Source organism: Aegilops tauschii, chromosome 5 (genome assembly GCF_002575655.3).
Source record: "Aegilops tauschii subsp. strangulata cultivar AL8/78 chromosome 5, Aet v6.0, whole genome shotgun sequence".
Taxonomy (NCBI): domain Eukaryota; kingdom Viridiplantae; phylum Streptophyta; class Magnoliopsida; order Poales; family Poaceae; genus Aegilops; species Aegilops tauschii.
Window position 1 is genome coordinate 44410393 of NC_053039.3, and position 25714 is coordinate 44436106.

Below are 25714 nucleotides of genomic sequence, written 5' to 3' on the forward strand. Positions count from 1 at the left end.
GAACACAAGGATTGTGTCCGGCTCTGCAAAACAAATTCCACATACCATCGTAGAGAGTACAATATCCCACAAATCTAATCTGCTCACAAATTTCATAGCGTGACATCACGCCATGGCCCGGTCATTATTCGAACCGTTTTTCTCAACCAGCTATTGCACATATTGTGAGGCGGTTTTCTTGGCACGTCTTGTCGAAGCAGAGATCGTGTCCCATAATCACAGGATTCTCTTCAATACGGGTGTGGGTAACCCAACTGCGCCATCAATCACGGCGCTTGTGGAATAAGTTAGTTTACCAGGCAAGTGGGGAGGCGCAGAATCCCTCCTGCCTTTATAAGGGGATAAGGACTCCCTTTTGCACCCACGCTTTCTTCTTCCTGATCCATTCCCCTTCGCTCGAGCTCCAGCGCCCGAGCGTTTGTCTTCTCCGCCCACAAAGGTCTTCCAAAAATGTCCGGATCCGGAGTAGGAGGCAAGTGGATGGCCTCTACCATCCGGGAGAAGGATATCAAAAAGCTTCGGGAGGCCGGGTATCTGGCCAAGAAAATCAGCCACCGTATCCTGACGGCGGGACAGATCGTTCCTACTCTGAAACCCCAGGAGAGGGTTGTATTCCTCCCTCATTTTGTCCGCGGACTAGGTTTCCCCTCCACCCGTTCGTTCGCGGCGTCATGTATTATTACGGGATCGATTTTCACGATCTATCGTCCAATTCCTTCCTCAACATCTCGACATTAATCGTCGTGTGCGAGGCTTTTCTCTGCATCTCGCCACACTTCGACTTATGGCTGAAGATCTTTAATATGAAGCCCAAGGTAGTGAGCGGCAAGCACGCCGAGTGCGGGGGCGCTATAGTGAGCAAGATGCCAAATGTCACATGGCCAACAGGTACTTTTAATGATTTCGTCAAAGAGTGGCAACAGCAGTGGTTTTACATCACTGAGCCGCGCGGCACGGAATGGGCCGCTCCTCCTGAGTTCCGATCTAGAGCCCCTCTGTGGCTTACGTCCTGGCCCAAGAAGGGCCTGAACTGGTCTTCGTCCGACAAACTATCGGTGCCCCAGACGCGCGTTAAGGATATGGAAGACAAGAATATCGAACTTGTCAATGTAGTCCAGGTGATGTTAGTTCGCCGGATCCTGCCTTGTCAACACCGGACTTGCAATTTGTGGGAATTCGATCCGGCCAAGCACCAGACCCTGCGAGAGCTCTTTGGCTCCTCGCACAAAGACATCTGGAAGGTGCTTTTCAAGTCCGGCAAATCATGGCCGGACTCAGCCGAGGACCGCGGGTACCAACTGTCCCGCCCTGCAAGCCCGGTAAGTCATTATACGTTTTATCCGCATAACCCAAGGGAAATGCTTAATGTGTTCTCCACAACTCTCCTAGGGCTAGACGAAGAAGGCGGGGCGGATCCACTCTCCGGCCCCGCTGCCCGAAGAACCGGCCGGCCCAATTCTGACGAAGATGCTGGTCCCGGCGCCTTACAAGGCGCTGAAGAAGAAGGCCGAGAAGGAGGCCAAAAAGACCCGGGGCGGCCTTCGTCGCCGCGGCACTTCGGACACAATATCCGAAGGCTCCAACGCCGGTTCTGCCTCCGAAGAGGACGAGGAGGAGGAGGAAGACGAATCCCCAGCGGGGGGAAGAAAGAAGAGGACTGCCTCCATACACTTGGAGGCCGAGTCGCCTAAAAGGGAAAAAAATCCTCTTCCGAAGGAGTCCGCTGCCGCCGCTGACAGCAGCCCGGAGTGGGATCCCAGGGCCCAGCCCCTGGTGAACTCGTGAGTATATAAAATCCGAACACGTTTATGCATCCAGACTCATCATGGCATAATATTTTAACTTGATCCATACTTTTTGTAGTCCGGCGAGGTCCTGCACCGAACAATCCTCGTCAAAGGATTTGCTGAGCTTGGATGCTATGGAGAGCGGGACGCCCCCGAAGGCCCCTTCCCCTAAATATGTGAATAACACCGAGGTTTCGTCCCAGAAGGACCCCGGCCAAGGAGGGGGGAAAGGATCATGAAGGCGGCGCCTGGAGGTCAAACTTCATGGGCCGGAGACATGGGGGAGAAGATTCCCATGGGAGTCCACGGCGGGGGCCATCTTGAATTCGGCCACTAGCCGGACGCAATTCCGGAGACCAATACGGCTCCAGAATCAAGCAGGCGGCCTCCCTCGGCTGTAGGGGGTGTGCCTGTTCCACCGGCAACCTCTGTCCAACCAAAGGTGTCGGATGCTTTGTTGTTGGCGCTGAAGAGCGCCTCCATCGTCGATGAACACCGTGCCCTTATGGGTGCGGTGATTGAGAAGATTCAGTCTGCTGAGAGTGGACTGAATGAAGCCTATGAACTAACAATGATCAAGAAGTGATCCTGAACTCCTACTTACGGCAAACAAAACCCGGAAACCGTGTTCACTTCCCGGACTCCGCCGAGAAGAGACCATCACGGCTACACACGCGGTTGATGCGTTTTAATTAAGGTCAAGTGTCAAGTTATCTACAACTGGATATTAACAAATTCCCATCTGCCACATAACCGCGGGCACGGCTTTCGAAAGATAAAACCCTGCAGGGGTGTCCCAACTTAGCCCATTATAAGCTCTCACGGCCAACGAAGGATATTCCTTCTCCCGGGAAGACCCGATCAGTCTCGGAATCCCGGTTACAAGACATTTCGACAATGGTAAAACAAAACCAGCAAAGCCGCCCGAATGTGCCGACAAATCCTGATAGGAGCTGCACATATCTCGTTCTCAGGGCACACCGGATTGTCCAAGCTTCCGGTAGGCCAGCCCAGAGTTGCCCCTGGTGGCCACAGGCGACTGACAGGTTGGACCAACACTCGGAGGAGCACTGGCCGAGGGGGGTAAATAAAGATGACCCTCGAGAGAGCGACTCCCAAGGGAAAAGTAGGTGGTGGTGAGGCAAATGGTAAAACCAAGGTTGGGCCTTGCTGGAAGAGTTTTATTCAAAGCGAACTGTCAAGGGGGTCCCATAAATGACCCAACCGTGTAAGGAACGCAAAATCCGGGAACATAACACTGGTATGACGGAAACTAGGGCGGCAAGAGTGGAACAAAACACCTGGCATAAGGCCGAGCCTTCCACCCTTTACCAAGTATATAGATGCATTAATAATATAAGAGATATTGTGATATCCCAACATAAACATAATCCAACATGGAGCAATCTTCATCTTCATCTGCAACTAGCAACGCTATAAGAGAGGCTGAGCAAAGCGGTAACATAGCCAAACAACGGTTTGCTAGAAGGGTGATAAAGGTTAGAGGTTCATGGCAATTTGGGAGGCTTGAGGAGCAAGTGAATAGGTAGCGCAGCACAGCGATAGAACGAAGCAACTAGCATAGCAATGATAGTAATGAGATCCAAGGTGACGGTCATCTTGCTTGAAATCCCGCTAGGAAGAAGAACGAATCCATGAAGAAGATGAAGCCACGAAGACGAACGAATCCAAGGCACGGGAAACTATCGAGAAGAAGCACACAACAAGGTAAACACACCACAGAAGAACAAGGCATGATGCTCAACCAAGTATGATGCATGACATGGCTACATGAAGCTACTCATGGCAATAGATGATGCATACAAGAGCAACACATCAAGGCAAGTTTAAATGAGGCCGGAAACAACACATAACAAATCCGGTAAGTCCTCATATGCAAATTTCGAAATTGGTCCAGAACTGAATAAACATTAAGTTGAAGTTGTTAAACAGCAAGTTAAAGAGCACCATGATGATCTACACGAAATTCTAGTCAGGTTACATATAAAGTTCATTAGATTCGGAGCTACGGTCTAGGAGATATGAGCAAAACAAGTTAAACATGGCATTGATGCAAAATGCATACAAACATCAAGCAATCACCCCAAAACAAGGATGCAACATGTTAATATGAGACTACATGCAAAACTAAGCAAGTTTCATATACAGCATACCCAAAACGGAGCAACGGTGCAACACATACGCTCCAAACAAGACATAGCAACAATCTGCCCAAAACAGCAACTATGCATCTAGCAAGCATCAAAACAAAATGCTACAGCAACTCAACATGAAAAAAAGGCATGGGCATAATGAACAGGTAAAGCACAACAAAACATGAATACTGAGCTATCTCCAGAAATCATTAGAACATGCTCAAAAGGCATGACATGAATCTACTCAAAGCATATAACAAATGTCCCTTACTGACCATAAGCCAAAAGGGACCAGAAGATATGATGGCAACCATATAAACATAGCAAGTTGCGTTATCAGGTTTCAGACTTAGCAGAAAACAGAGCATGGCAGAAATAATAATATGTAGGCCTCTTTGTGAGCTTGATGCACTCACTACAGAGCAATGCATGACAAACCAAGCAGACCTACAGCAATATGGCATGTTTATGAAGCTATCCATGGCAAGGACAAAAGCATATCATGTATGGAACAACTACAACAAGCTTGGCAAAAATAAATATCATGTTAACAATCTGGCAGAAATATTTTATAGCAAAAGTAGAGCAAGATTGAGTCATACTATGGTACTCCATAATTGCAAACAAGGACAGGCATGGATCAATTTCAACAATATCTACAAAACATCCTTACTGAACAACTCCAAAATATGCATGGATCTCTTTGTAGCATCAAGTTTACATGGCAACAAAATTACAGCAGACAAGGACTTGGAGAAATCACTAAGTCTCTGAAAACAGAAACATTACGGGGCCTACTTTGCATTCTTGTGCTAGTCACCACAGAGATCACAAAAATACATGGACTACACCACTGGAAAGATGGCATGGCATACATCAAAACACATGTAGAGCTCATACTCATAAGATGCACAGATTAAATGATACAAAAATGACAATTCTCCAAGTTCTGATAAGAACCAGCAGATAACAGCAACTAGCCCTCTTGCAACAGAGATTTGGGCATCAAGATGACCTCTAATGAACATAGTTCAATTGAACGAAATGTAGAGCATCACGAGGCGAACAATTTTACATATTACACGCGTGAATCCGAGCTACATGCAGAAAGTTACACACAGTTGAACATGCACACTTAATAACAAAATCTGGGGACAGGAATTTTCAACCTCGAGAGGGGCGAAGTCAACGCGGCGGCAGAGATCCAGATCGGGGCTCGGGGTCGCCAGCAGAGGAAGGAGAGGCGCGGCCGGGCGGCGCTGGGGGGGGGCGCCGGCCGGGGACAGTGGGCCGCGGTGGGAGGTCGCCGGCGGGCGGCGTGCGGCGCCGGAGGAGCTCGGGCCCGGCGGGGAGGAGACGCCGGCGAGGGCCCGCGATGGCGGCGGCGGCGCGACGAGGAAAGGCGGCGAGGCGGCGGCGCATGGGGGCGAGGCGCGAGGGCGGCGGCGCGCTGGCCGGCGGCGGGGAAGGCGCGCGGGGAGGCGAGCGCCTCGGGGCGCGGCGGTGGCTCGGGCCCGCGCGGGGGCCGGATCCGGGCCCGACGGGCCGGAGGCGGAGGGCGGCGGCGGCTGCCACATGGCGGCACGCCATTGGCTGCAGGCGGCGGCGCTGAACTGTCCGGAGGAGGGCGGACATGTCCGGCGCGGTGCGAGGGGAGGTTTGCTAGGGTTAGGGTGGATTCATCCGCGAATTTCGGGGGAAGGCACAAATATATAGGCAGAGGGAGCTAGGAGAGTCCAAACGAGGTGCGGTTTTCGCTCACGCGATCGTGATCGAACGGCCGAGAGCATGGCAGGGACTTAGAGGGGTTTTGGGGATGTTTGAAGGGGGGTTTTGCTGCAACACACGAACGGACTTGGCGGATGCCCGGTTAACCGTTGGAGTACCAAACGACCTCCAAATGGAACGAAACTTGACCGGTGGTCTCCGGGTGGTATACTAGGGCCACTTGACATGCCTCGGCCCATTCCGAGAAAGTTTGACACCCGCACACGAGAAGAAGACAAGAGGGGACGCCGGGTGACATAGGAGTGCCGGATTGCAAAACGGACAACGGGGAAAATGCTCGGATGCATGAGACGAACACGTATGCAAATGCGATGCACATGATGACATGATATGAAATGCAGATGATGACATGGCAAAGTGCAGCACGCAAGCAGATGACATGGCAACGACAGCGAATAACTGGCAGACACCTGGCGCATCGGATCCGGGGCGTTACAACACTCCTCCACTAACAAGAGATCTCGTCCCGAGATCTTAGGACCGAGACGGAAGGGAAAAAAGGATGAGGTGAAATAAGAACAAAAGAGATAGGATGAACAAAGTCAAGAACACTCGTGAGGAAAAGAGGAATGTTAAGTGAGATAAGAAGCAAAAACTCGAGGAATAAGACTGAATTCGAAATCACTCCGGTTGGGAGAAGATAGAAAAAGGAATAAGAACGCAGGAGGAAATCAAAGAATCGAGAGCACTCGAGAAGAAAAAGAACGACGATAAAGACGAGAATCGAATGCTCACGGAATCAGATAGACTCTGAAACCACTCGGGTTCGAACGAGATAAGAAACCAATAAGACTGAAAGATTTAGGCAGCACGAGCTCGAGAAATGGGATGATACTTGACTTGAGGAACGACACAAAATCTCCGGAAGACTTGAATTAATAGAATGAGAAGAACGGGGAAGAAAATGACAACTTGTGCCACGAATGAAATAGAGAGCATCCTTAGCAGGAAAACATTGAACGGAGTTGTTGGAAATTCAACAACGAAAAGAATAAGCTTGTTGTGGACTTATGGATAACATCTCAAAATTATGAGGTAGTAACCTACCACAACGGAAATGGTCGGGTAGCTGAGAAGAACGAAGAAATGCAAAACTCCACTTCAAAAGAAAACAGAGAATTATATGCACTTCGAGACACGAGAAGAAAGATACTTGAACTCCACCAACAAAATCTTGATGAACTCTTTAAGAATGAATTAAATCATGATGAACCACCGTGAAGAACTCCGGTACCAAAAGGATGACGATATAAAATAGAAGAAAGAATAGCATAAGCTTTGAGTCTTGCAATGATTAAGATAGAGGTTCCAACGAAATCGGCGGGAAGCTTAGAACTCCGGAAAAGAAAAGATGAAAAACACTTGGAACTAGAATTTATTCATCAAGAACAAACTCTGAAGAAAAGGAATTGCTTGGCGACGATGAAATAATAATAAGAATTACGTTATGCTTATCCTCATCAGATTTAATTGATGACAGCCGGATCTTGCATTCAACTTATTCTTGTTGGAAAAATTAAGGGGGGGATATAGCGCCAAAACTCGAGAAAATCTTCGTGAACCACCGGTAGAATAAGGAAAGAATGAATTAATAGATATGATAACAACAGAAGGAATCTTGAACGCGCCACCGTAAGAATTCAAAATTGACTAACGAAGGGGGATGACTCACCGGGAAAAATAGGAAAAGCACGAATATCCATGAGGGAAACAAGATGCAATTGAAAGGAGAGATCGCGAGCTGATTGAAGTACACTTGAACGCAGCACCGGAAGAATAAGGAGGCGAACGAAAAGGCATGAATATAAAATAATCGGAGAACAGATTAGAAAACTTAGAACGACGAAATATTCTGAAATGGAGGCCTCCGGATAACCGAGACGGAAAAACAGATCCTGAGAAACTCCGGATGGTTGAAAATAAATGCACGGCTAGAAACAATTGGATAGGCTAACATCGAGCTAGCACCGCGAATCTCCATGAGAGCGGACAAGATTTAAGAGAAACTCTTCTTCGGTCTTCAGACGTAGAGAATGACGACGAGAAATAACACCAAAATTGTTGCGATACTCCGGGGTAATGAAAAGCGAAGAGGTTGAGCGGACAATGAAAATAATTTGAAATTGATCTTGGAAAGGCATCTGACTGATGAAATTCATTCTTACGTCAGACTTCGGAAAGGATTTGAGAATATCTCCGGAAAAATTAGAAGAGTCAGGTAAGATCCTGGGAAAAGACCTGTGGGTTAGGGCCCACTGAAAAGAAACACCGTTGAGAAAAGGATTGTTGATGAGATAGATGATGCCTCGGAACAAATGAAATATTTAAATGAGGTGACAACCTCGAATTAATTCGAACACAGACGAATCTCCTGAGATGTCTTCATCACTCCGGAACGATTAAATGACGAGAGGGGAACGAGCAACGGGACACATTTGAGCCGAGGAGAGAATATGGTTACTACCGAAAATTGGAATTGGATCCGCCGGAAAAGAAAAGGGATGAAGAATGTCGAACGAGGCAAAAATTCACCGGTTGAAATAATTGAGGAAAAAACTGAAGATACTCCGCACGAATGAAATAGATGCTTGGATAGCGGCTCAGACTCCAGGAATAAAAAGGTGGGAGGGCGGGAAAAACAACGGCAACTTGGAAGGGGAAAACGACGAATAACTTTGAAGAGAAAACACCGGTTGAAATCATTGAGGGAAGAATGCAAAAACTTCGCACGAGTATGATGGATACTCGATTATAGACTCCGGTTCCAATAGGAAGAAGGGAGGGCGGGTGGGGAAAAACAAGGACAACTTCGGACAGGAAAAACGACATCGGTTGAAAAAGGATGAGGATTAATCTAGCAAAAGATGACGAGGATCGAACACACTCGAAGAGAAATGCGCCGGATTGAAAAGAGGATGGACAACGAACGAAAACTAACCATGTGATCCTGAAGAAAAATTTGAAGGGGAAGAGGAATAGTTCAAAACACCTACGTCAAGATTTCTCACCAGAGCGACGAAGGGGCAGAGGAGTAAAAAGAATTCCTACTCTCCGATATAACTAGACTCCGAAAAAGTTTTCTTCTAGACTCAACAACGGCCAAACTACATGATCAATCAAGGGGGGCTCCTAGGGTCGGTCGAGGCTCTGATACCAACTTGTCACGCCCAATATGCGATACTATCCTAAAGAGACTCGAAAGCCCCACCAAGGATAGAACCGCATATTGAAACGCTTTTGCAAGATGGATATCATTACATCAACATTACATATTATGTGGGGTACATACAAGGCATACAAATCCCGCGAGAATACATCAATACATCATACATAAGCTCAACATCCGACTACGGATGAAACATAAACAGAGACTCAAACGACATCCACCCTGCTAGCCCAGGCTGCCGACCTGGAACCTATCCCCTGATCGAAGAAGAAGCAGAAGAAGAACTCCAAACAAGTAAACATCGCTCTCGCGTCATGATCATCGCACAACCTGTACCTGCAACTGGTGGTGGAGTAATCTGTGAGCCACGAGGACTCAGCAATCCCATTACCATGGGTGTCAAGACTAGCAAAGCTTAATGGGAAAGGAAGGGGTAAAGTGGTGAGGTTGTAGCAGCGACTAAGCAAGATATGGTGGCTAACTTACGCAAATGAGAACGAGCAGAGAAGCAAAGGAACGGTCGTGAACTAACAATGATCAAGAAGTGATCCTGAACTCCTACTTACGGCAAACAAAACCCGGAAACCGTGTTCACTTCCCGGACTCCGCCGAGAAGAGACCATCACGGCTACACACGCGGTTGATCCGTTTTAATTAAGGTCAAGTGTCAAGTTATCTACAACCGGATATTAACAAATTCCCATCTGCCACATAACCGCGGGCACGGCTTTCGAAAGATAAAACCCTGCAGGGTGTCCCAACTTAGCCCATTATAAGCTCTCACGGCCAACGAAGGATATTCCTTCTCCCGGGAAGACCCGATCAGTCTCGGAATCCCGGTTACAAGACATTTCGACAATGGTAAAACAAAACCAGCAAAGCCGCCCGAATGTGCCGACAAATCCTGATAGGAGCTGCACATATCTCGTTCTCAGGGCACACCGGATTGTCCAAGCTTCCGGTAGGCCAGCCCAGAGTTGCCCCTGGTGGCCACAGGCGACTGACAGGTTGGACCAACACTCGGAGGAGGACTGGCCCAGGGGGGTAAATAAAGATGACCCTCGAGAGAGCGACTCCCAAGGGAAAAGTAGGTGGTGGTGAGGCAAATGGTAAAACCAAGGTTGGGCCTTGCTGGAAGAGTTTTATTCAAAGCGAACTGTCAAGGGGGTCCCATAAATGACCCAACCGTGTAAGGAACGCAAAATCCGGGAACATAACACCGGTATGACAGAAACTAGGGCGGCAAGAGTGGAACAAAACACCTGGCATAAGGCCGAGCCTTCCACCCTTTACCAAGTATATAGATGCATTAATAATATAAGAGATATTGTGATATCCCAACATAAACATAATCCAACATGGAGCAATCTTCATCTTCACCTGCAACTAGCAACGCTATAAGAGAGGCTGAGCAAAGCGGTAACATAGCCAAACAACGGTTTGCTAGGAAGGATGTCAAAGGTTAGAGGTTCATGGCAATTTGGGAGGCTTGAGGAGCAAGTGAATAGGTAGCGCAGCAAAGCGATAGAACGAAGCAACTAGCATAGCAATGATAGTAATGAGATCCAAGGTGACGGTCATCTTGCCTGAAATCCCGCTAGGAAGAAGAACGAATCCATGAAGAAGATGAAGCCACGAAGACGAACGAATCCAAGGCACGGGAAACTGTCGAGAACAAGCACACAACAAGGTAAACACACCACAGAAGAACAAGGCATGATGCTCAACCAAGTATGATGCATGACATGGCTACATGAAGCTACTCATGGCAATACATGATGCATACAAGAGCAACACATCAAGGCAAGTTTAAATGAGGCCGGAAACAACACATAACAAATCCGGTAAGTCCTCATATGCAAATTTCAAAATTGGTCCAGAACTGAATAAACATTAAGTTGAAGTTGTTAAACAGCAAGTTAAAGAGCACCATGATGATCTACACGAAATTCTAGTCAAGTTATATATAAAGTTCATTAGATTCGGAGCTACGGTCTAGGAGATATGAGCAAAACAAGTTAAACATGGCATTGATGCAAAATGCATACAAACATCAAGCAATCACCCCAAAACAAGGATGCAACATGTTAATATGAGACTACATGGAAAACTAAGCAATTTTCATATAGAGCACACCCAAAACGGAGCAACGGTGCAACACATACGCTCCAAACAAGACATAGCAACAATCTGCCCAAAACAGCAACTATGCATCTAGCAAGCATGAAAACAAAATGCTACAGCAGCTCAACATGAAAACAAAAGGGATGGGCATAATGTACAGGTAAAGCACAACAAAACATGAATACTGAGATATCTCCAGAAATCATTAGAACATGCTCAAAAGGGCATGGCAAGATTGCAAATAATAACAGGTTCACAGACTTGGCAGGATTACTGGGCATGGCAGAAATAACATCAGGTTGCAATGTTCAGAGCACGAAATCAATATGCTACAGAAAGATAACATAGCAAAGAAAGGAATGACATGAATCTACTCAAAGCATATAACAAATGTCCCTTACTGACCATAAGCCAAAAGGGACCAGAAGATATGATGGCAACCATGTAAACATAGCAAGTTGCGTTATCAGGTTTCAGACTTAGCAGAAAACAGAGCATGGCAGAAATAATAATATGTAGGCCTCTTTGTGAGCTTGATGCACTCACTACAGAGCAATGCATGACAAACCAAGCACACCTACAGAAAGATGGCATGTTTATGAAGCTATCCATGGCAAGGACAAAAGCATATCATGTATGGAACAACTACAACAAGCTTGGCAAAAATAAATATCATGTTAACAATCTGGCAGAAATATTTTATAGCAAAAGTAGAGCAAGATTGAGTCATGCTATGGTACTCCATAATTGCAAACAAGGGCAGTAATGAATGAATTACAAGAATATCTACAAAACATCCTTACTGAACATCTCCAAAATATGCATGGATCTCTCTATAGCATCAAGTTTACATGGCAACAAAATTACAGCAGACAAGGACTTGGAGAAATCACTAAGTCTCTGAAAACAGAAACATTACGGGGCCTACTTTGCATTCTTGTGCTAGTCACCACAGAGATCACAAAAATACATGGACTACACCACTGGAAAGATGGCATGGCATACATCAAAACACATGTAGAGCTCATACTCATAAGATGCACAGATTAAATGATACAAAAATGACAATTCTCCAAGTTCTGATAAGAACCAGCAGATAACAGCAACTAGCCCTCTTGCAACAGAGATTTGGGCATCAAGATGACCTCTAATGAACATAGTTCAATTGAACGAAATGTAGAGCATCACGAGGCGAACAATTTTACATATTACACGCGTGAATCCGAGCTACATGCAGAAAGTTACACACAGTTGAACATGCACACTTAATAACAAAATCTGGGGACAGGAATTTTCAACCTCGAGAGGGGCGAAGTCAACGCGGCGGCAGAGATCCAGATCGGGGCTCGGGGTCGCCAGCAGAGGAAGGAGAGGCGCGGCCGGGCGGCGCTGGGGGGGGCGCCGGCCGGGGACAGTGGGCCGCGGTGGGAGGTCGCCGGCGGGCGGCGTGCGGCGCCGGAGTAGCTCGGGCCCGGCGGGGAGGAGACGCCGGCGAGGGCCCGCGATGGCGGCGGCGGCGCGACGAGGAAAGGCGGCGAGGCGGCGGCGCATGGGGGCGAGGCGCGAGGGCGGCGGCGCGCTGGCCGGCGGCGGGGAAGGCGCGCGGGGAGGCGAGCGCCTCGGGGCGCGGCGGTGGCTCGGGCCCGCGCGGGGGCCGGATCCGGGCCCGACGGGCCGGAGGCGGAGGGCGGCGGCGGCTGCCACATGGCGGCGCGCCATTGGCTGCAGGCGGCGGCGCTGAACTGTCCGGAGGAGGGCGGACATGTCCGGCGCGGTGCGAGGGGAGGTTTGCTAGGGTTAGGGTGGATTCATCCGCGAATTTCGGGGGAAGGCACAAATATATAGGCAGAGGGAGCTAGGAGAGTCCAAACGAGGTGCGGTTTTCGCTCACGCGATCGTGATCGAACGGCCGAGAGCATGGCAGGGACTTAGAGGGGTTTTGGGGATGTTTGAAGGGGGGTTTTGCTGCAACACACGAACGGACTTGGCGGATGCCCGGTTAACCGTTGGAGTACCAAACGACCTGCAAATAGAACGAAACTTGACCGGTGGTCTCCGGGTGGTATACTATGGCCACTTGACATGCCTCGGCCCATTCCGAGAAAGTTTGACCCCCGCACACGAGAAGAAGACAAGAGGGGACGCCGGGTGACATAGGAGTGCCGGATTGCAAAACGGACAACGGGGAAAATGCTCGGATGCATGAGACGAACACGTATGCAAATGCGATGCACATGATGACATGATATGAAATGTAGATGATGACATGGCAAAGTGCAGCACGCAAGCAGATGACATGGCAACGACAGCGAATAACTGGCAGACACCTGGCGCATCGGATCCGGGGCGTTACAAGGCATAATGTGGCACCGCGTTGAATCGAGCGAACGCGGTTCGTCCGAGCAGTGCCTGATAATCACCGTGAAAGGGGACGATGTCAAAGATTAACTCTTCGGCACGGTAATTGTCTGGTGATCCGAAGACTACCTCAAGGGCGATGGAGCCTGTACAGCGGGCCTCCACACCTGGTACAATACCTCTGAAAGTGGCTTTAGTGGGCTTGATCACCGAATGATCGATGCCCATCTTGCGCACTGTGTCCTGATAAAGCAGGTTTAGACTGCTGCCTCCGTCCATGAGGACTCGTGTGAGGTGGAACCCGTCAATTATTGGGTCGAGGACAAGTGCGGCTGAATTGCCCTGATTGGTGTTAACCGAACGATCTGTGCGGTTGAAGGTGATCGGCCCTAGTTTGTATTGTGGGACGACTGGTTCCGTTAAGTCGACATCCCTGAGGGTGCGCATCCAGTCCGGGTTGGGAGTGTGGGTGGCGTTTACCACGTTCACCGATTGGATTTGCAGGGGAAATTTCTTTTGCCCTCCTGTATTCGGTGATCTGGGCTCCTCGTCGCCATCATCGCTTTGAGACCCCTTATCTTTGGTTTTGGCGCCTGACCTGCCGGCTTGTTTGAAGACCCAGCATTCTGTGTTGGCATGATTGGCTGGTGTTCCTGGGGTGCCATGAATTTGGCATGGACGGTCGAGTATGCGGTCCAGACTGGACGAACCCGAATTGTCATTTTTGAGTGGCCCTTTCCGCTGACCGGACTTAGAGCCACTAAATCCGGCATTGACTGTCGTATCTTCGGCGTTTTCACCATTTTTGCGGTGCTTGTGTTTGTTGCGTCGGGGTTTGCCGTTGCTATCTCTGGCCCCTGATGTGCCAGGGTTGCTTGCTGTGTTGTTGCTACGGGCCAACCAGCTATCCTCGCCCGCGCAAAAGCGGGTCATGAGTGTCGTGAGGGCTGCCATGGATTTTGGCTTCTCTTGGTCGAGGTGTCGGGCGAGCCACTTGTCATGGATGTTATGTTTAAAGGACGCTAGGGCTTCGGCATCCGGACAGTCGACAATTTGGTTCTTTTTAGTTAGGAACTGAGTCCAAAATTTCCTGGCTGACTCTCCGGGCTGTTGTGTTATGTGACTTAAATCATCAGCATCCGGTGGTCGCATATAAGTGCCCTGGAAGTTGTCCAGGAATGCGTCTGCCAGGTTCTCCCAACTTCCAATGGAGTTTGCTTGCAATCTATTCAGCCAATGCCGAGCCGGCCCTTTGAGTTTTAGCGGGAGATACTTGATGGCGTGTAGATGATCCCCGCGGATGTGAATGTGGAGGAAGAAATTCTCTATCCATACCGCGGGGTCTGTAGTACCATCATATGGTTTAATGTTCACGGGTTTAAACCCTTCTGGGAATTCATGATCCATTACTTCATGGGTGAAGCATAGGGGGTGTGCGGCACCTCTGTGCCAGGCTATATCACGACGCAGTTCATACGAGTCTTGTCTGCTGTATTCGGCCCGACCGGATTTTCTTTTAGTATATCTGGCTTGACGGTCGTCGTCACACGTTGCGGCGTGCCCTCGTGATCCTTAGATCGATCTTTTATGTCCTGATTTATTTCCAATACGTCTCGCAGGTCCTGCGTGTTGCCCCGGGCCTTGGTGTTTTTGTTTGACTGTCGGCGGGGCGCGGGCTAGACTTCGGGCTGATATGCCGCTTTGTCTCGGCCACGAGGTGGCCTGTTAGCCGCATCATACGCTGGAAGTGTAGGCTTTAATGCCTCCTCCTCGAGTTGGGGTAGCAACCTGCGCTTTGGGTAACTTTTGGTTGGGCGCTCGAGTTTGTATTCTTTGGCCGCAAGGACCTCGGTCCATCTATCCGCTAGCAGATCTTGGTCAGCTTGAAGCTGTTGTTGCTTTTTTCTTCAGGCTTTTTGCTGTGGCTATAAGCCGGTGCTTGTAGCGCTCCTGCTCAACGGGATCCTCGGGCACGATAAATTCTTCGTCGCCGAGGCTCACCTCATCTTCGGAGAGGGGCATGTAATTGTCATCCTCTGATTCTCCGTCTGCTGCCTGTTCCTTAGGGCTAGCTTACCCATCCTCCCGCTCGAAACCTGGCTGGAGGGGATTGTCTTTGTCTTCGGCACTATCTGCAACGTTATTGTCTCTTGATACGCTATCGCTGCTTTTGCTATGGCGGGGCTTAGAGCAGCGTCGATGACACCGGTGCTTAGATTGCTTCTCGGGGAGATTATCCTTCGTTGCCTTATTGCCATCGCTTTCTTTGGTGGTGTCCACCATGTATATATCATATGATGAGGTGGAAGTCCAGTGCCCTGTTGGTGGTGGTTCCTGATCTTCTCCTGGATCGTCGTCCATACTGTCGATGTCTTCGGACCCGAAATTGAGCATGTCGGTTAAGTCGTCGATAGTGGCTATTAAGTGGGTGGTGGGTGGGGAACGAATTTCTTCGTCGTCCGCTTCCCACTCAAGCCGGACATAGTTCGGCCAAGGGCCTCCTGACAAAGGAGAGAGACCTTAATGAATTTAGCACGTCGCCCAGGGGCGAGTGCTGAAAGATATCCACGGAGGAAAACTCCATGATCGGTGCCCAATCAGATTCGATAGGCGCGGACGCAGGCAGTTCAGAGCCCGTGGCCGGGGACGAATCCAAGGGTCCGGCAACACAGGTCTCATAGGAGGTGAAGTCAGTATTCGGCTCTATCGACGCTGAGTGTGCGGCCTCCGTGGCGGGGTCCATCCACTCATCCTCGGACGACACGATCTGCTCCGGATTGAGGGCCGGAGCGGCCACAGGTGTGATCTTCTGAACACCGCCCGACGGTAGAGCTAAGTCATGCTCGTCGTGAATCTGCGGCGCACCTGACATGGGCTCGAATCCGTCGAAGATCAAGTCTCCGCGGATGTCGGCAGTATAGTTTAAGTTTCCAAACCTGACCTGACGGCCAGGGGCGTAGCTCTCGATCTGCTCCAGATGGCCAAGCGAGTTGGCCCGCAGTACGAAGCCGCTGAATACAAAGATTTGTCCAGTGACAAAAACCTCACCCTGGATCGCATCGTTGCCGATGATCAAAGGAGCCATCAAGCCTTTATCGTGACGGCACAGTTGAGGGAGTCCTGGATTAGGGGGTCCTCGGACAGCCGAACTATATCCTTTGGCCGGACTGTTGGACTATGAAGATGCAAGATTGAAGACTTCGTCCCGTGTCCAGATGGGACTCTCCTTGGCGTGGAAGGCAAGCTTGGCAATACGGATATGTAGATCTCCTCCCTTGTAACCGACTCTGTGTAACCCAAGCCCCCTCCCGTGTCTATATAAACCGGAGGGTTTAGTCCGTAGGACAACAACAATCATACCATAGGCTAGCTTCTAGGGTTCAGCCTCTACGATCTCGTGGTAGATCAACTCTTGTAATACTCATATCATCAAGATCAATCAAGCAGGAAGTAGGGTATTACCTCCATCGAGAGGGCCTGAACCTGGGTAAACATTGTGTCCCCTGCCTCCTATTACCATCCGCCTTAGACGCACAGTTCGGGACCCCCTACTCAAGATCCGCCGGTTTTGACACCGACATTGGTGCTTTCATTGAGAGTTCCACGGTGCCGTCATCATAAGGCTGGATGGCTCGCCTTGTTGTCAAGGACAACATCACCTCCGGGGGAGCCCTGGCTGTAGGCCAAACTCTCCGACAAGGCAGTTTCGTCATGACCGCCTGTTCGGCCGCTGCACCGACGATGACTTCCCGGGTCATCGAAAACAGCCTCCACGTCAGCTCGGGACTCGCCGAGCAGTTGGATCCAATAGAGGTCTCTTCTTTGAACGAGCTCTTGGCTCGCATCGCCGCTTTGGGAGTCGCTACGGACTATGATCAGATCGGGCTTAAACCCGACCAAAGGGAGATTAACTCCCCGCTGGTCACCCATCAGATAGCGGTGGTGGAGGAGCAATGCGGCGATTCTTCCTCTATCTTGAGGACAAACTATGTCCGGATTCCCGAGCTCTCCGAGCCGGATACCCGTCTACGGGAGGACATCGCCCAAACCCTGAACCTAGAATCAGGCAGTGGGCCAGACCTATCGGGCAACATCCCGAAGCCCGAACTGCCAAGATCGGAAACTCCTCCGCCCCTGGGTCTCAGATCAGGTCAAGGTTCGGACTTAAATCCACCCACCCACCCTGATATAAATGATCTTTCCCACATTAGACAAGAGCCCCAGGAGACAGTACACCACTATTGGGCCAGATTCCTCCTTGTAATGAACAAGGTCAAGGACTATCGCGAGGAAGACGCAATTTCATTTTTCTGCAATAATTGCACGGACAAGGGAATCCTCAACGCCATAAGTCGCCGTGACATAGCACACTTCGCTGACTTGGCGGCCATAGTACAGGAGTACTGTGCAATGGAAAGCGCGTGGAAAACCCAAACTAAATTTTGGGATAATCCGGCTCTGACAAAACCCCCAGTCCGAACTAAAAGGGTGCACTCTCGTAAGTCGCCCGACCCAATTACAAAGAAGAAAAAGCCCACTACAGGGCGTGGAACCGTATTGGAGGGATGGCTTAATGGGCCATGCAAAATTCACAGTACAGCAGATACCATACCAACACATAGCCTTAGAGCATGTTGGGTACTCCGGCAGGTGGCCAAGAGCGGTGAGGATCTCCTCATTAACAATACCGCAGAGCACCATCCCGTGGATAACAACAATATAGTATTGACAGTCTTCGAGACCTTCGCCTCAAATAATAGGCGTAAGCGAGCACTCCGCAGCCTTGCCGAAGTCTGCCACGTGGCAGCAATAAATCCATGGAGCGATACAGCTATCACCTTCAATGCCAGTGACGAACCTAAATTCTGAACAGCCCGAGCACCAGCCGCCTTGGTCCTTAGTCCAATTGTGGATGGCTTCCGGCTTACTAAAGTGCTCATGGATGGCGGCAGCGGATTAAACCTCATCTATGAGGAGACTCTTCAAAAACTGGAAATAGACAGAAGCCGCATTGAGCAAAGCAGCACGACCTTCAGAGGAATCATCCCCAGTCGGGAGGCACGATTCGCTGGGAAAATCACACTAGATGTGGTATTCGGCATGCCGGAGAATTATAGGTCCGAAGAAATCACATTCCAAGTGGGCCCGTTCAATAGCGGATACCACGCCCTTCTAGGGCGGGAAGCATTTACGATCTTCCAAGCCACACCCCATTACGGGTACATGAAGCTCAAAATGCCCGGGTCCAATGGAAACATCACTCTAGCTAGTAATCCGGACATAGCACTCCGCGCCGAAAACAAAACAGCTGCACTGGACCTCGAGGCGTTATCCGAAGCCCTCGCGGCCGAGGAATTAATGGCGCTGCACTCCAAAGTGGACAGGGATGACGTGATACTCGACAAAAGATCCATGTCCACCTCTTTTAAACAAGCGGATGAAATAGTCAAATTCCAAGTCCACCCAACGGACCCTACAAAAACAACATCCATCGGGGCACAGTTAGACCCCGCTATAGACGCCGCACTACGGGAGTTCCTGCGTGAGAATTGGGACATATTCGCCTGGCATCCTTCAGACATGCCAGGAATCCCACGCAGGGTGGCCGAGCATAGCCTTAATATTCTAAAGGGATTCAAGCCGGTCAAGCAGACTCTTCGGCGTTTCTTTGAACCTAAGCGACAAGCCATGGGAGAGGAGCTAGCCAAGTTACTGGAGGCCGGATTCATTAGAGAAATAAGACACCCGGGCTGGCTAGCAAACCTGGTGATGGTACCAAAGAAGGATAAATCCTGGCGCCTATGCGTCGATTTCAAGGACCTCAACAAGGCTTGCCCCAAGGATCCCTTCCCCCTCCCCCGCATCGGTCAAATTATCGACGCTACCGCAGGACACAACTCATTGTGTTTCATCGACGCATACTCCGGATACCATCAACTCAAGATGGCGGAGTCCGACTAAGCCGCAACGGCATTTATCACCCCATATGGCCCCTTCTGTTTTAACACCATGCCTTTCGGGCTTAAGAACGCTGGTGCAACGTATCAACGCATGATTCAGCCATGCCTGGAAAAACACATCGGCCAAACAATGGAGGCATACGTAGACGATGTGGTCGTTAAAACTAGACACGTCGAATCCTTAATAGACGACTTGAGGCTCACGTTCGATAATCTCCGAATATACGACATCAAGCTCAATCCGGAAAAATGCATTTTCGGCGTGCCCGCCGGAAAGCTCCTGGGCTTCATCGTCTCCAGTAGAGGAATTGAAGCAAATCCGGCTAAAATCCGAGCTCTATCATAGTTGGCTATCCCAACTGACCTCAAGCAAATCCAGAAATTAACTGGATGCGTGGCGGCCTTAAGCCGCTTTATCTCCCGATTAGGAGAAAAGGCACTACCCCTTTATCACCTTCTTCGACGCACCGAACACTTCGAGTGGACGGATGCGGCCATGGCCGGATTGGAAGAAATAAAAGCCATCCTGGCCACCAACCCAATCTTGGCCGCGTCAAATGTCGGCGAACCAATGCTGTTATATATAGCGGCAACTCACCAAGTTGTAAGCGCTGTGCTCGTGGTCGAACGAGAGACGGACGGACATAAATTCCCACTTCGAAAGCCGGTATACTATGTATCCACTGTCCTCACTCCATGCAAATCATGGTACCCACATTATCAAAGATAGTTGTAACGCCCCGAGACCGACGCTTCAGAAGACTTCCTTATTTTCGTGATCGCCGTGTGTTTCTTCTGGTGCTTGCTCTTTTATTTTTTTCATTGCATCATGTCATCATGCCATCATGTCATTAATTTTTAAAAGTCAACTAAATAAATTGCATGGATCTTCGATCCATTTAAATCGAGCGAATTCACATGGTGATTTCTCTTTATAACATATCCTCCTAATATTTATGGAGCTATTATTAATATTCCATTCGTTGGAGTTCACCATAACACACTTGCAAATATCCCAATGCCTTTGTTATCTTAATTCTTGGTCTCCAACCTCGCTTTATATTTTTTCATCTTATTCCGGAGCTCCACCAAAAATCCGAACATTTTTGGACCTTCCCAACCCTCACTTTCTTCAAATCATTTGAATTAAATTCAAATGCATTTGAATTTATATCGTCCAATCAGGCCACTTCTATTTTTCCTGGAACAAGCATATTTTTGTGAGTCCGGGAAAATTACCCGCATGTGCAAATTCTTTCCCTAACCCCTACCTTTCTTTTTCTTCTCTCTCGTTCTTTTCTGCTAAAAGAAATTAGAGAGAGAGAGAAGAGAGAGACCCCAGCCGGCCCAGCTGGGCCTCCCAACAGCAGTTGGCCCAAGGCCCACCTAAGCCTAACCCTAGCAGCCAGGGACTGAGCCCATCCCTCCTCTCGCTCTCTCCCGATCCCCATCTCTCCCTCTCGCCCCTCCCTGCGCCGTCTCGCACACGCACACAAGCATCGCGCCAGCGCTCCGCCTCCTACCGCCGGCAACCAGCGCGAAGTCCGTCGTCGGCCGCCCTCTATCTTCTTCCTTCGTCTTCGCCCGCGCCTCGTGCGCCTCCTCCCGTCGCGAGCTCGTGCTCGACCGAGCTGCTCCCATGGCGATGCCGCCTGGCTCCGGCCACCCTCGAGCACCGCCGCCTTGCGCCGCCCCTCTCCCTCGCGTCCTCGCCGTGGTCCTGCACGCTGCCCGGTGCCCCGCCGCCGAAAATCGCGAGGCCGCAGCCTCCACCTCGTCCAGAGACGCAGCGCCATCCCTTCCTCGAGCCGGCCTCCCCGCCTCTGGCAACGGCCGCCGTCCCGTGCCCAAGCTCTGCCGCTCGCGAGCCTCCTCCTCTGCTTCGCCCCCTCCTCTGCTCCCTCAGCCATGGCGCTCCGCCGCCCCTCGCCTGGACCCGTCAAGCCCCGCCACCGGCTTGTTGCTCTGCTCGACCCCGACCTCGCCGGCTTCGCGCGCCTGCTCGCGTCCAGCCCCGTGGCCCGGGAGCTGGTCGTCGCGCCGTTCCCCGACCTCCACCATCCCGCAGTGCTCCGTCTCGCGCCGCGTCCTCCCTCTGCCTCCTCGCCATGGCCGCCGCGTCTCCCTCTGCAGGACCAGGCCGCACCGCAGGACCTTCTCGTCGTGGCTCTGCCTCCACTAGCAGCCTCCTGCTGCCTGTCATCTTCATGGCCTTGAGCAGCCCAAGCCGCCGGGCGTTCTGGCCTTTGCATATTGCTGTTGACCCGAGGAGACCACCGAAGTCCAAGGACTATCCCCAAAGATTTTGGATGCGCCAAGTTCCACGACGCCGCATAAGTTTCTTCTCGAACGTGGACGACTACGCAATTTTGCCAAGTACCACGACATCCGGAGCCCCGGATACACCAAGACCGTCCCGGATAACGTCAAGAACCTCTACCGACGACCCCGAACATCTACGAAAACGTGTACCACTACCGTCGCCGAAGACCCGTGTAACGGAACCGTCAATTTCGACAACCTTCGTGTACCACTACTTCCCTCGGCGACCCGTGAACAACTACTTCCACTACCGTCGAACCCGACCCACTTCGTAAATGCATACCTCGAAGGTATAACCCGAGACGACGTCCGTGGAACGAAAGCATGTGTTGTTTGAGTTGCTTGCGTTTGCACCGTGCCCGACTTGTTCGTCGCACGCTGTCACTCGTTTCCTTGCCATGTCGTACCGTGGGAACCCGGTAACCGGGATCACCCCCACCATTCTCTTGCGTGTTTCACACATCCACATCTTCGTTTGCACCGGTCGCTCAACCAGTTATCGGAACCGGGACGTTGCCATGGCATCGTTTCCATTTTCATCGCCGTGGCACCCAATTCTTTCTGCCATGGTGACCAAATGCTCCTAATCATCTTCATGTCAACATTTTTATATAATTGCTTAAAACTTGCATATGTCATTCGCATCATGATAACAACATTTAAATGTTTAAAATTGTGTTTGCTTTCAAATTGGTATTTGACATGAGGATTTATCGGAAATGTCGTTTATTATTTCCGGCCTCATTTAAACGTGCCTAGATAGGTTGTTTAATTATGCTTCACCTCTTGCCATGGTTAACAACATTTAACATTGTTGGGTACATAATCGAGAGAGAACTAAATAATTGATGTGGTGTTTCGTCAATATGCAACTCGTTGCATATTGAGCTCCACTTAATCTGTAGTGTTGTTTGTTGCATTTTGCCATGCCATGCCTCATTAAACCGGACATGCATCATATTTGTTTTTGCATCATGCCATGTGTATGTGGTGGTTGTTTACTATGTTGTTTGTTTCTTTCCGGGTTGCTTCTCTCGTTAGCTTCGGTTTCTTTCCGGAGTTGTGAGGATTCGTTCAACTCCGTCTGTTTGTCTTCTTCATGGACTCGTTCTTCTTCCTTGCGGGATCTCAGGCAAGATGACCATACCCTCGAAATCACTTCTATCTTTGCTTGCTAGTTGTTCGCTCTATTGCTATGCCGCGCTACCTACCACTTGCTATATCATGCCTCCCATACTGCCATGTCAGCCTCTAACCTTTTCACCCGTCCTAGCAAACCGTTGCTTGGCTATGTTACCGCTTTGCTCAGCCCCCTCTTATAGTGTTGCTAGTTGCAGGTGAAGATGAAGATTGCTCCATGTTGGATTATGTTTATGTTGGGATATCACAATATCTCTGATTTAATTAATGCATCTATATACTTGGTAAAGGGTGGAAGGCTCGGCCTTATGCCTGGTGTTTTGTTCCACTCTTGCCGCCCTAGTTTCCGTCATACCGGTGTTATGTTCCTTGATTTTGCGTTCCTTACGCGGTTGGGTGATTTATGGGACCCCCTTGACAGTTCGCTTTGAATAAAACTCCTCCAGCAAGGCCCAACCTTGGTTTTACCATTTGCTACCACCTATCCCCTTTTCCCTTGGGTTCTGCAGACTCAAGGGTCATCTTTATTTTAGACCCCCCCCCCGGGGCCAGTGCTCCTTCGAGTGTTGGCTCTCAATGAGTAGACTGCGGGGCCACCTCGGGGAAACTTGAGGTCTGGTTTTACTCGTAGGATGTCTCATCCGGTGTTGCCCTGAGAATGAGATATGTGCAGCTCCTATCGGGATTTGTCGGCACATCAGGCGACTTTGCTGGTCTTGTTTTACCATTGTCGAAATGTCTTGTAACCGGGATTCCGAGACTGATCGGGTCTTCCCGGGAGAAGGAATATCCTTCGTTGACCATGAGAGCTTATAATGGGCTAAGTTGGGACACCCCTGCAGGGTATTATCTTTCGAAAGTCGTGCCCGCGGTTATGTGGAAGATGGGAATTTGTTAATATCCGGTTGTAGAGAACTTGACACTTGACCTTAATTAAAACGCATCAACCGCGTGTGTAGCCGTGATGGTGTCTTCTCGGCGGAGTCCGGGAAGTGAACACGGTTTCTGGGTTATATTTGACGTAAGTAGGAGTTCAGGATCACTTCTCGATCATTGCTAGTTCACGACCGTACCGTTGGTTCTCTTCTCGCTCTCCTTTGCGTATGTTAGCCACCATATATGCTTAGTGCTTGCTGCAGCTCCACCTCACTACCCCATCCTTTCCTATAAGCTTAAATAGTCTTGATCTCGCGGGTGTGAGATTGCTGAGTCCTCATGACTCACAGATACTTCCAAAACAGTTGCAGGTGCCGATAATACCAGTGCAGGTGACGCAACTGAGCTCAAGTGGGAGCTCGATGAAGATCTTGTTCGTTGTGTTGTTTCTTTTCATGTTGATCAGTAGTGGAGCCCAGTTGGGACGATCAGGGATCTAGCAGTTGGGTTGTCTTCTTCTCTTTTGGTTCCGTAGTCGGACCTATGTGTGTATCTTGAATGATGTATGACTTATTTATGTATTGTGTGAAGTGGCGATTGTAAGCCAACTCTTTATCCCATTCTTGTTCATTACATGGGATTGTGTGAAGATGACCCTTCTTGCGACAAAACCACAATGCGGTTATGCCTCTAAGTCGTGCCTCGACACGTGGGAGATATAGCCGCATCGTGGGTGTTACAAGTTGGTAATCAGAGCCATCCCCGACTTAGGAGCCCCCTGCTTGATCGAATCGCTGGCGTTGTTGAGTCTAGAAAAAAAATGTTTTGAGTCTTAGGATTATATATATCGGAGAGTAGGATTCTTTTTACTCCTCAGTCCCTTCGTCGCTCTAGTGAGGTCTCCTGACGTAGAAGTTTTGACTATTCTCTCCTCAAATTTCACTAAAAAAAATTTTAGGATCACGCGGGTATCTTGGAATCGTTCCGATGGTTTTGTGACGAGAACATTGTTCTTGGTGCCTCCTGACATTTAGGGGTTGTGGCAGTGTCCCGGGGAGTTGAGCTCCGAGGTGTTGTCGTCACAATTTTATCGTTGCAGTTCTGGAATACCTGAGTTTCGCCGACATCGAAATCTCTTTTATGCAGTTGTTGGTCAGATCACCTCGACGCCACCCAGTACTGGGGCAGGAGTTCAGGAGTATTGCCATAACTTGTATAACGGATGTTTTCGAAGGTTGAGGTACACGATTTCCGAAGGTTTCTTGGTTATGTGTTGACGGATGGATACAGCTGGATCTAGGGATTGCTAGTTTGGGTGATATATTTTGTGTCCCCTGTATCCCCAACACCTGATTGCATAACCAGAAAGTTTCGGGAGTTTATAAGTGGGAATTCAAGTAGCCTTAGGATTTCTTTCCGACAGATGCATGATATGAGATTGGGGTTCGACGTCTAGTGGTCCGCCTTTCCACGGTTGGTTTTACAGTGGTCTCGTAGTGTCTTAAAGAGTCCTTGGCTATGCCGACTCGGGGACGCTTCGTATGTCATGTGCACTGCATTGTACATGATGGTGCTGTACGATCGAGCCCGTGTGGGCCCCACCACGAAAACTTTGGACGAAATCTCTATCATATGTTTGGTCCAGCTTATTTCCTGAGCCAATCCTTTGTTTGGTTTAAGTTGTGGTATTCGAGTTGCTTCTATGACAAATGTTGAATCCATACCTTTCCTAAACGGTGTTCTCATATTTCTATGTGGATGATAATCATTCTTGATCATCGAGGTCATCATGTTAATTCTTTTTCCAACCGGTGTGCTTCTCTTCAAGTGAATCCATCATTCTCCCCATCCGCAAGATCAACTCTATGTTTTTTTTCTCAACGGTGTTTATTCCATCTACCCCAAGTTGCCTTTGTTTTTCCCGCCCTCCCACCCTTTTTCTTCAAGGACTCAGATTTCTTAATCAAGTATCCATTTTATTCATGTGAAGCCCCTTCATTCTTTTCAATCAATGTGCTTACCCGGTGGTTCTCATGA

General features: G+C 49.6%; 1 pseudogene; it reads left to right on the top strand.

The window, feature by feature from the left end:
• Window positions 1-19536, top strand: part of LOC141022534 (uncharacterized) — a 38929-nt pseudogene extending 19393 nt beyond the window's left edge.
• Window positions 19537-25714: the final 6178 nt, after the last annotated feature.